At 38.2% G+C, this 12,130-nt stretch overlaps 1 long non-coding RNA gene across 1 annotated transcript in view; it reads right to left on the bottom strand.

The window, feature by feature from the left end:
- The window catches only part of LOC144016948 (uncharacterized), a 74,501-nt gene extending 63,652 nt beyond the window's left edge, over positions 1-10,849 (bottom strand). The window contains exons 1-2 of the long non-coding RNA XR_013283040.1: positions 10,653-10,849; positions 9,070-9,138 (exon numbers count right to left, since the gene is read on the bottom strand). This is a non-coding gene — a long non-coding RNA (uncharacterized LOC144016948). The remainder of the gene's footprint in view (positions 1-9,069; positions 9,139-10,652) is intronic.
- Between the last annotated feature and the right edge of the window lie 1,281 nt (positions 10,850-12,130).

Below are 12,130 nucleotides of genomic sequence, written 5' to 3'. Positions count from 1 at the left end.
TGTTGAATCCAGCACATATAGCCTTGCGGTGTTGTGACTTTCTCATGTTCTAAAAACGACAGACGGATTGATTACTGCATGCAGATATGAAATTTTGTCGTGACAAAAATTTTGAACATTTCAAAATTTTTGCCCCGACATGGCACGCAGTCACGACGGGTTTAAGCACACTTCACGCCAATTTACGACTCGAGTTGTGCCAATTTGTGCCAAAAAATCGAGCATGTGTCAGCCTTGCATTAGCACAATAAATTAATGTGTCTGACTCTTTACACAAATACATATGAGCTAACAAGCTAACATATACTGTATGCCTGTATTGGCTGGGCTACAGCCACCAGCCAAGTTGGTAACCTAATTTGCTATTTCTTGGCACCTTGTTTTGAAAGTGCTTTTCAAAATGAGCTTTGATAGTTTTCTTGGAGTTGCACTCTTGACTTAAATAGCAGCGTGGATCACGGAAAGAAAGAATAATCTGTGTGAAGATTTGCCAGTCCTGGAAAGACAACAAAATGGTGGGTGAATAACAGTCTGATCCTCAATGGCTATGATCTTGAGAGCAGTTGTGCAAAGTGCTGAACTACAATTTTGATCCAGGGGAGCAGCACTGATGCCAACAAGAAAAAGTCGTGATACTGGGCAAATGTGAACAGAAAGCCTTGTGTGGGTGATAGCTTTCAGCGAGAAAACAATAACTGGCACAAGAACAAAAATAGTATAATGCCGCACAAATGGGTGTGTTAGTGTATTGGGGTAACATAAAACTACAGCACTACATGTGGCTCTGCTCAAGAAAAATATATGGTAACCATGGAAGCATGATTTATTATTCATAACATCACCTTGCCTCTTTTTGTATCATTGTGCGGATGGAGTACGATGTGTGCAGACTGCTGATGTACCTTCATTTTTCATTTGAAAGTCACAACATTTGGTGTTATAACAGCTCTGTGAGGCTGATGGAGGGGGGTTGATGGGTTTCCTGGATGCGTGCATGTGAATAGAGGAAAGAGCCTTTTTCTCATCAACACCTGGGATGAGTGGGTGCGAGCTGCTTTGACTGACAACAAAATGTTGAGGCCTGACATATGTTTGGATGAGAGGTGACGGGATTCGGCTCAGAAAACAGAAATCCATGAAGCGCAGGAGTTCAAGCTTCCTGGGTTGTGCGAGGGGAGGAAGAGGATATATGGAAGGTGCGGAAGGGCGACGTGTATGTGGGGGACGAAAGGAGAGAAGAATGTAAAATCAAGAGGAGCAGAGTCGGAAGTAATGAAAAGGAAAAGTTAAAACGAGAAGGAAGGAATAATACATATATATGCTTGTAGCATCCATTCGGAGCTTGCACTTGTACGGCCAGCCACATTCAAAATACCTGCACCCACTTGACATACTATGTAAAAACAACATGCCCCATCTAATATGCTTTGAACTTGTACTAGTGCATGTCGGATTTTTTTCCCCCACAGATGTTGACATGTTTTTTTTTTCTTCTTTTAAATCAACCACTGCAACAAAGAAAAAGACAATGAATTATGGCTCAGCCTTATGCATTATACAGTACAATCGGGTCTGTTGGGTGCAGAGGGATGCATGATGGATGTAGGTTACTTTATAATAATGCAGATAATTGACAGCAAGTGAAAGGACAGGCACTCTGCTAGCATGTGTGAGGGTGCGTGTGTATATATATAAAAGACAGAAAAAAAGAATAATGAAGCGATGTGAAGATGATTGAAGTTGTCAAATACTGACAATGGCTCATGTATAGCGGCTACAGACAAGCCTTTTACATGTTTCTGCAAGACCCACTTGAACCTGTGAATTTCTTACCTGAACCCACTCAACTACACACCATAGAACAATACATTTACACAACACCAACTTCCCAAGTAAGTTGACCAACACAACCTACATTTTATTTAAGAATGCATTTATGACAATTGTTTTTGTGGACACAGTTATATGTATACAGTATTGCTTGAAAAATGGTGCGATTCCACCAGCTGATTTTGTTCACGTTGAACTGTGACCAGCAAATCACCAAGGTTACACTGACAGTCTTAGAGAAAGCGTTGAAATGTTCACCATGTTCCTCATCTCTTTCTTTCGGCTTTTCAAGCAGGAATTTCTACTAGGGCTGTCACGATCAAATATTTTTAGAATCAATTATTCTATTGATTATTCCATCAATTAATCAAATTATCGGATAAAAAAAAAATCACATCAAGGTGTATTACAAAAACATTCTCCCCCAATGACTGTTTATCAACCAGTTATGATTGTTTATTTAGTGTTATTTAGTGGTTTAAAAAAAAAAAAGAAGAAGAAAGAACAAAACCTCAATTCAGCAATATCAATATGATTCAGTCATTGGTTTTGGTTCGGTCATTGTTTTCCAAAGTAAAAGCAAATATTTACAAATGTCTTTTTATTTTTTAATAATTAAATTACAGGGTGACAAAAAAAGGGAACTTTTGAACGATCCAATAAAACCAAGAATCATGGAAGAAAAGTATTTTTTTTTTATTCATAGTAACTGAAACTTTAAAACATACCATTTACAATCAAACAATAGTGGAATCCGAGCTAGCCCAGCTGAGATGTTGCAGCGGTCAACGAGGGATCTCAACAGCAGATTTCAATGGATTCGTACTGGAGAATGTCAGCGACAGGACGGAATTTAAAAAAAAATTAAAATTCCAACATTGTTTCTTAAATGGCATGTTTAAAGTTTTCAATTACAATGAATACACTATTTTTCTTCCATCACTCTTGGTTTTGTTGGATTGCTGAAAAGTTCATTTTTGAGTGTGTGTGTGTTACCCTGTACAAAAGATATTCAGTCTACTTTGACGAAGGATGACAGAAATCAGAGAATAATTAAGTTGAGAAGCTGAATTTGAAGGATTTGTACAATTTGAAGTTAAATAATAGCTCTAAACTATTACTCGATTATTAAAATATCCATCCATCCATTTTCATAACCACATAGGTCGCGGGGGTGCTGGAGCCTATTCCAGCTGGCTTCGGGCAGTAGGCGGGGTACACCATGTACTGGATGCCAGACAATTACAGGATTATTAAAATACTTGTCAGTTGATTTGATGATCGATTATGTGTCAAATAATAGATTAATTTTGACAGCTCTAATTTCTACATCACAGATCACGGCAAAAGAAGTCATCCATTGGCAGGTAAGTAACAACAGGCCTCCAGCTGTCATTCGAGCCTTCCAGCTGGTGGTCTGAAGGAAGAAAGGGTTCAGTCTAACTGGGCCGTTTGGACATACCTTGATATGTCAAGCCCTCCCATGAAAGGTGAAGAAAGAGGTTTTTTTTTTCTCCCATGTAGTGTCTGATGCTAAGCCAGGGGTGTCCAAACTACGGCCCGGGGGCCATTTGCGGCCCCCGTTCATTTTTTAGTGGCCCGCGACATATGCTAAAAATGGCATTTGACTCAGTTCAAACAAAATAAAAACAAAAATGTTTGGAGATAGTCAAAGTAAGAAGGGAAGGTGTCGAAAAACACAGGTGCTATTAAAGGTTATTTTAGTAAACTAAAACTAACGAAAAAACTAAAATTCAAAAAACAATTTCGTTAACAAAATAAAACAAAAACAAAGATACTTTTTTTAAAAAGAAAAGTAACTGAAACTACATTTTAGGTTTACAAAACTAACTAAAATAAATAATAAAATAAATTGCTATAATTATAGCAAAAATGTCCTTCATTTTAGTCTTTGGTAATTAATTTAAAACATGAGCCTTTGGGGATGATTTTAAGTGTGACTTTTAATAGATTTATTTTCATATAAACTGGAATAATGACGTCGCGCCCATGGTGTTTTTTAAATGTTGTGCACGAGTAATACACATTAAAAAAACCAAAACTAAAATTAATACTGAAACTAACTAAACTAAAACAAAGCATGTATTAAGGAACTAAAACTAATTAAAAAAAAAACAACAACTAACAACCATCCTGAAAAATAATTAAAACTAACTAAATAAAAAATAAAAAAAAACTCAAAACAAAATAAAAACTAAAATGAAAAATTCCAATAATAACCTGACTGCCATGTTACAAATTGGTTTACTGTATATTGGTATACTGTAGCATTTTTCTAAATATGCAAAAGCACAAATAAATTATTTGTACAATTTTTAGGACTAAACACAATTTCTCTTTTCTTTTCTTTCATTTCTCTCTTTTGGACACCCCTGTGCTAAGCAGATGCATGCTTTCACACTGCATGTCATTAGCTTTTAAGGCTGCGAGTTTCCACATGAATGCATGGCTTTACATTCTTGTTTTGTCATGTACCGTACATACCGTCAAATGCTTGGGTTCTCTTGCCGCCTGTCCCAGACTCTGCTCATAACGCTCGCAACTGACACCGACAAAACTAAATCTGACTAATGGGATAAATAAACTCCTCTAATCTCAACAAGGTGACTGGTGCCCAAAATCAAAGGTTTTATGCAAATAAACGTCTTTCTGGGGTCTTACAGTTATCCAAATGTGAAGTCACATCAGGTAGTAAGCTGGGCAGCTTTGAGCGTACGACGTAAACAAGTGTCAGGCTGTGTGCTGTTTGCTGAGACCCCACCGACATTCGCCTGTCAAAAGAAGAGTTTTTCTTTTGAACTAGCACCTTTTCTAATGACGCCTTGCCTCCTGCAAAGGAGTTTAAGTTGTTAAAAAAAATTGTGTCGGGTGAATAAGTCACCTGCTCTACTTGTAGCTGCTGTCATCACTTCCATTCTACAGCTCCATAGTTGACCATATACAACGTTTTTAAAATCTTTGGACATTTAACATTATTTTAAAGAAGCAAAATCCTAAAATTTAACACAATTTAAAGAAGCAAAATCCTAAAATTTAACACAAAGATGACATGTTTGTTAATTTTTTGCAGTCTGGTCAATGGCACTTATGTTTTATTTCTTCATTTATTCATGTCTTACTAGTGGAGAAGTTCACTATTATGTTTTTATTAGCAGTAAAAGCATTTAAACATTAACAACAATACATCCGAATATACGGGAGCTGTCATCGTGTATTGTCGAAGTTGGCCATGGGAACATCACCAAAGCACAGCTGTCTTGTAAGCGCGAGTCGCTTCAGTGCAGCAGAAAGACAAAGCATCACTTTGCAGTATTCATGAACAATTTTTAGAGTGGTGGCACTGAGTGCTCTCCTTTGTATTTGCCAGTCTGCATATCCTGGCCTACATAACTTATGTGTGACAACAACAAGCAGTTGTCTGTTGAGCGCTTTCTGCTCTCCAAGTGGAAGTCCTGTTTTCCTGCCACAACACTGGCAGCACTTTCCACATGTTAAATATGCCTTACACATGCTCACTCACACGCATGCACACAAATGCAAAATGAAGGAACCAAGGTCTATTCATCCTAATTACATAAATTGTTTTCTTCATTACGCTGATGGTCTGGTTTTATCATATCTACCAAGGTTTAAGATCTTGGCCAAGGACAACAAGACTGTTAATTGACTACCATATAGGCATTCAAATCAGAATTGATCAGTACCGGTTATTTTTTTCCAAACATGTGCTGCCGCTTATCTGTGTGTGGCCATTATAATTTGGATAAAATGAAAACAGAAGTTTCCCTGCAACCAAACACCGTGGGACGGGTGATAATGATCCACTGGGTGACAGAAGCACTTAAGATCTCCACTGAATGTAGGTCAATACATTTGCATAAGTACAATACATAAATGAGTAAACATATTGTTTTATGCGTTTTTCCCCCCTTTATTACAATGACCAAACATTTAATTGAAATTGTGGAAATTTGGTAAAAAATGGATTTATGTAAGGCCACAGCAGTAATCTCTCAATAATAACTCATTCACTCCCAGCTGTTTTACTGGATTTTGACTGATTTTGCAAAGGCCCACAGAATATTGTGTTCTATTTGTTGTAAAAACATGGAACCTACCAAAAGAAGGCTTAGCATCTCTTCTTTCATTAGGAAAAAAATATATATTTTTATTTTTCCCTTTTGCAGCAATTAGCATCGGAATATAGCTAAGTTTAATCATTATTCACAAATCTGTTTAAAACAGTGGGGAAAAGAGTTTTTTGCAACATGGCCCCGGTTGATCTCGTATACTCTGCTGCCACCTTCTGGCCGTTTTTATAATAACTTTTGATTCAAGCGTTCTCTTCAGTTCAGAGGCTGCATGAAAGCCTTTTGCATGCTCTAGCATAAAAAATACAAAAAAATGTATAAATACGTCTTTGGGAGCAAATGAGTTAAATGCAATTAACAATGGAACTACAGCAGAGTCCCTCTGGATGTTGTCCCTTATTGCAAAGGAGTAAACAAAACTTGTCTCGGGGCTCATGAAGAACGACGATGGTGTCTATTAAATATATATGTAATAACAGGGAGAAAGGCTGAGGGATTAAATATTTGCTGCCATTTTTTTTTTACATTGAATTTAGTGAATATGTCCCACCTTCTCTGTGTGTGCTTTTTTGTTGGAATCTGCTACTTCTTGTATTGATATGTACTGTCATTGTGTATCCTTTTCGTCTGTATTGATGCCATCAGGGATGGATATGGTCTACATATCACACAGGCCTCACAACTGCTTGAAATTTCACGGTTCACATAAGATGGTGCTGAACCATCTGGTGCAGTTTTTCATTGAACTGGATTGCAAAATAGTTTAGTAGTGCAGTACACTTTCGAAAAATATTTTATAGAATACCAGATAATTAATTCCTTCTTTCCTCACTTGACGTGAGAAAATACAAATCTCTTCTACAAATTCCCTTTCATACTTTCTTCATATGATACAACCTCAGTTATTCACAGCTTCACAGTATCCACTACCATTATAAAACTGTAATGAACAGGGCTCCAGCAGAAAAAAAAAAAAAGTACCACAACACATTACTTTCATGGTCAATAAATACATTAGCACTTTCATATAGTTGATGCTATAGAAATTAAAGTTGTATAGCACTAACGTAATATAATATGTGACCTTTATGGCTTCTCGCTTATGTTGCTGAGAGAAGTGTGAGAGAAGTATAAGCAGAAGGTTGTTTAGGCCTTGTCCACATGTAGCAGGGATTTTGAAAAAGTGAATATCCTGTCCCCTCTACCTCAAAAAATAAAAAATGTAGACACCACCTTGTTTTTAGAAAAAAATAATCCACACCTAACTGCATACGTTTGTTTTTAACTGTTTGGTGATCACATGACAGTAGACTGCCCTTCAGTGTGGGGATGCAATAACTCCGACAACAACAGGAGCCAGGACTGGGACATAGATACGTTTTTGACGTTTTCCAATGAACCGAAAAATAAACATTCTTTGCCGGTGCTCTTGTACATGAAGCAATATTATTTTTAATGGCGTAAATCTGCACTATTGTGTGAAGAACAGGCCAAATTTCCATAGACAAGGCCTAGGCTTAGACAACAGGAAATTAATTGATCTCTACACGAATTTCCAGAATCACATTTTTTATTTTTAGCCTTTTACTGATGAATAATGAGGAACTTAAAAAGGTGGACTGTGATGACGGAAAAAGTGGCTAAAATAACATGACAGACTGAAGATTACGGTTTGGCTTGATAAAACGTCGAACTAATGAGTTGTGGGTGCCCAGTGTACTGACCAATGAGGGACCAGAAAAATGTTGTGAATTGTCCACCTCTGTTTATTTCTCATCCTCATTCCTTGACATTGGTGACATGTATTTATTCTAGGGCTGTTACATTACATTTTTTTTAATCGTAATTAATCACGACTTCAATGGTTAACTCACGATTAATCGCAAAAGTTATGTTCTAAATGTACAATAATTTTTTTCATACTCTTGTTAACAAAAGTGGAAAAAAATGTTAAATAGAAATATAGCTGCATCGTTTAGTCACCGATAATAATTCATAAAATTGAGTTTAAAAGATGTACTGTACTGTAAAAAAACGAGTGTGATTGATTTGTGTTGCGGTCATTTTCTGCCACTAGATGGCATAATTTCATTTGTAAGATGTGACAGCTCAGTGCATTTTTCTTGTCATGTTATGAGCTATCTAATCTTGAACATGAAGTAACTTGTGAAATTCTGCACATTTTTAAAATTGCAAAATACATCTTGACCCCAGTCTCCACAAATATATGCATTATTAAATGTATTACTGCTAAATTTTGACTTGGACGCGTCTGGTGCGTTGTGACTGGAATTCCCCTAGTACATGCTTTCCAAAAAAAGGAGCGGTCATTAATCGCTCGCTACAAAAATGAAAGGAACTTTAAATTAACTCAAAATTAACAAACTAATTTTTCCAACCATCCATCCATCCATCCATCCATCCATCCATTTTCTTGACCGCTTATTCCTCACAAGAGTCACAGGGGGTGTTGGAGCCTATCTCAGCTGGCTTTGGGCAGTAGGCGGGGTACACCCTGAGCTAGTTGCCAGCCAATCGCAGGGCACACAGAGACGAACAACCATCCACACTCACAAGCACACCTAGGGACAATTCGGAGCGCCCAATTAACCTGCCATGGAGGTCTTTGGAATGTGGGAGGAGACCGGAGTGCCCGGAGAAGACCCACACGGGCACGGGGAGAACATGCAAACTCCACCCAGGAAGGCCGAAGCCCGGACTCAAACCCGAGTCCTCAGTACTGGGAGGCGGACGTGCTAACCAGTCATACACCGTGCCACCCAAACTATTTTTGACACCCCTAATTTATTCAATTGCTTGATCTTGATTGATTAAGTAGGCAAAAGATCAATAATTTGACTGGTAAATAACTCTGTCAGACCACGCATCATTAGTAAGTCAAAAATTCCGTGACTGAACCCGACTTCACATTCCTTCATGTGTTCAAAGTGAAAGCTGATTGTCAAATGGTGTCAGGCACATGATCTGACACAGCGCTGTCACTGTCCCTCTGCCGCGGAACTGACACTTGAAAAGAGGGTGTTCACATGTGCACTGGCCTGTGATATGTGCTATGACACAGGCCGAGATGCACAACACATGCACGCCGACACACTCGCTCACTCACGCGCCCGTGCGCTGATAGGCTGGGTGGTCCGGAAGAAAGGGGAGGAGAGGCAGAACGGGAGCAAGATGTCTGAAGGGCAGAAACATGAAAAGAGAGACAGAAAGAGACGTAAATGGAAATGGAACACCACTTTTTTGTTGTATAACCCAAGGCTAACATGATTTCATGGTGACTCCAAAAGCTCATCTGCGGCGTCCAAGTTAATGCATTCCGTTTATACAGGTTGGAGTCGAAAAGAAGGTATCCTCTACAGTTTATATTCATATAATATGCTGGTGCCATTCACTGATTTGGGAAGGAGAATGTCATAGAACATACCAAAGAACATCAAATGGTGTAGCATTGAAATCAATGTAAAGGCCAAAAACGGAGAAATCTTTGTTGTTCGGCCATTTCCCTGGAGTTTGTTATTGAAATTCTCTACGTGGATCATGAAATTCGTGCATTGTTGCATCTACAGAACGTTTTTCTTCATTTTTTTTTTTGGCCAGTTTGTTTAGCAGCTCTTAGTTTTATTTTCCGTTGTGGATTCCTGTTTGAGTGTTTTTTTTTTTTTACATTTTCTTAACATTTCAGTGTTTGGGCTAAGGCGTTCAAAGCTCTAATGGACATTCTAATCATATGCGGGCAGCGTATCAGAGGGTTTAATCGTCTTTGACAGCCGTGTCTGAGTTCAGAGCAAGGCCGGCATCTCTGCATGCTACAGACTGCCGGGCGTCTAGTGGAGATACATAAACTATGAACGCAAAGGGTGGGAGGCGAATGCAGCACACTTTGATCAGACTAATAGTTAGCAGTTGCCACTGATGTACCTTCAACATTTCATAAAGGTCTGTAGTTTGACCAAGGCTAAGTCTTTGAATTGGTGCCAAAGGACAAATAGCTCACACATTTTCTGTGTGTTCAACGGACATTAAAATGACTTATCCTTGTGAAGGAATTCTCCAGGCAAGACGCCTCTCAGTGTGCTACCATCCCTATAGCTGACAAAAAGCAGCCAACACCAGCATGAGTATTAATGCATGAGAAAAGCTAAATTGGCAAACAAGATCAAATTCTCTATCATTTTGCCAGTAATTGCTCGTTTTCAGAATTTTCTGAAACAGAGTATGACCTCAGTTTGATGCAGTACAGTTGGATGCCACTGTAAACTACAATGACATACATGTTGTAAAATGAATATATTTCCGTCATTGTCAGTCAGTGTAGTGCATAATTAACTCCATGCGATTATAGGATGTCATACACATCGTGAATCCATAAATGCTTGGAAATGTCATGTGCATCCCCGTTCCTTCAGGGAATGAAATGTGTTAGATAACAGTACATTTAATTATTTTCTACACTAATTTATTTCTCCTATGATGGTTTTTATCACTTAAGCTTTTAGCATGAGTATGTGTTAAACTGTAGTTTGTCAAAAACGGTTTAGGTCACTAATTTTCAACTTCCTTTGAATTTTGGTCAAATTCTATATATTTATTTCGATTCATAACAACAAACCATTGATTTATTATATTATCAATACTAAATATATCATATGTAGCAAAAAAAAAAAAAGAAAAAAAAGAAAAAAAGCATACCATACAAACTGTACCGATGTTTGGTATGTGACGAAAGATGGTGTTTCCTGAGATGTAGTGGTAAAGAAAGAATTGTTGTTGAGGATCCAAATGCAAGGAAGCAGGGAGGTGATGGATCTTTCCACTCTAAAAACAATTGAATTTCATAATAAATAGGCCAAAATAAACAAAAATTCAAGAGAACAGGATAATGTAACTCAACACTGGAAAAAAAAAAATAAGATAAAGGTTGGCTCAAAGCAGCAAACAAACATGAACCCAGACATGACAAGGACAATGGAACAACACGGACTGAATCAAAGCATTGAACTAAATACAAACAAACTGACGAGCCAATGAGAAACACCTGGACAAGAGACACATGGCTGAGGGAGCTGATTGGATGAAACAAGGGACAAGCACAGGTGAGCAACATATAACATAATAAGACAGACATTGACAAAAGGGACACAAGGAAAATACGATAACCAAAATCTAACTAATATCAAATCAACAAAACACAGACCAAGACAAACAGAAAGTTGTAACACTTTTGTTGAGCTCCCTTTTATTTTTGTTCTTTGTCCGTCCGTCCGTCCGTCCGTCCATCCATCCATCCATCCATCCATCCATCCATCCATCCATCCATCCATCCATCCATCCATCCATCCATCCATCCATCCATCCATCCATCCATCCATCCATCCATCCATTTAGTGCAGCTTATCCGGAGTCAAGTCAAAGGGGCAGCAGTTCTCCCCAGCCACTTCAACCAGCTCCTCCGGCGGGATCCCAAGGAGTTCCCATTGTCTCTCCAGCATGTCCTGGGTCATACCCGGAGGGAGGCATCCAGGGGGCATCCGAACCAGATGGCTTGGGGTCTAGTCATCGTTATGTAAGGTGTATATGCAAAATATAATAACTTCCAATAAAGTCACAATTTGAAAGAAATCTTCAATATGAAATGAGTTGTACTTGATATTTATGAAGCATGTCAACATTCATACCTCACAGTGATGTCTGGAATTAATTCAGAAGTTCACTGATAACAGGACATTGTAGTAGAATTGGTTTGAAAGTTGTGGTGACATTTAGTGAAATGCCATTTTCGCTTTTATGTGTCCAACCACTCAGACATTGGCTATTAATTGATTTAGTAGCACCAGTCATTCTAGCATTTGCCTGCGGCGCTAATCCATACGATGGAATTCATACATCTACTTCATATTAAATCTCCTGTCTTGCTTATTGACCTTTTCATCTAGCTTTTTTCCTTCACTGATGATGTGAAAAGGGCCTTCACAGAGGCTGTGGGGAGACATTATTTTGATGCTTCTTTCGTCTGTATTTAGTGAGAAATACAGCACATGGACACCTCATGATAGTCATCACAGTTGTTTGTGTCACCTTCATGAAAAAACCCACACATGCCCACATTGGATAGTTTTGTTTATTCAGTCAATGTTTCCGCTCATATTCTTCCCGTGTGAACCTTCATC

This window comes from Festucalex cinctus, chromosome 4 (assembly GCF_051991245.1).
Source record: "Festucalex cinctus isolate MCC-2025b chromosome 4, RoL_Fcin_1.0, whole genome shotgun sequence".
In the NCBI taxonomy this organism is placed as follows: domain Eukaryota; kingdom Metazoa; phylum Chordata; class Actinopteri; order Syngnathiformes; family Syngnathidae; genus Festucalex; species Festucalex cinctus.
This window is presented reverse-complemented; position numbering and strand designations above follow the sequence as displayed.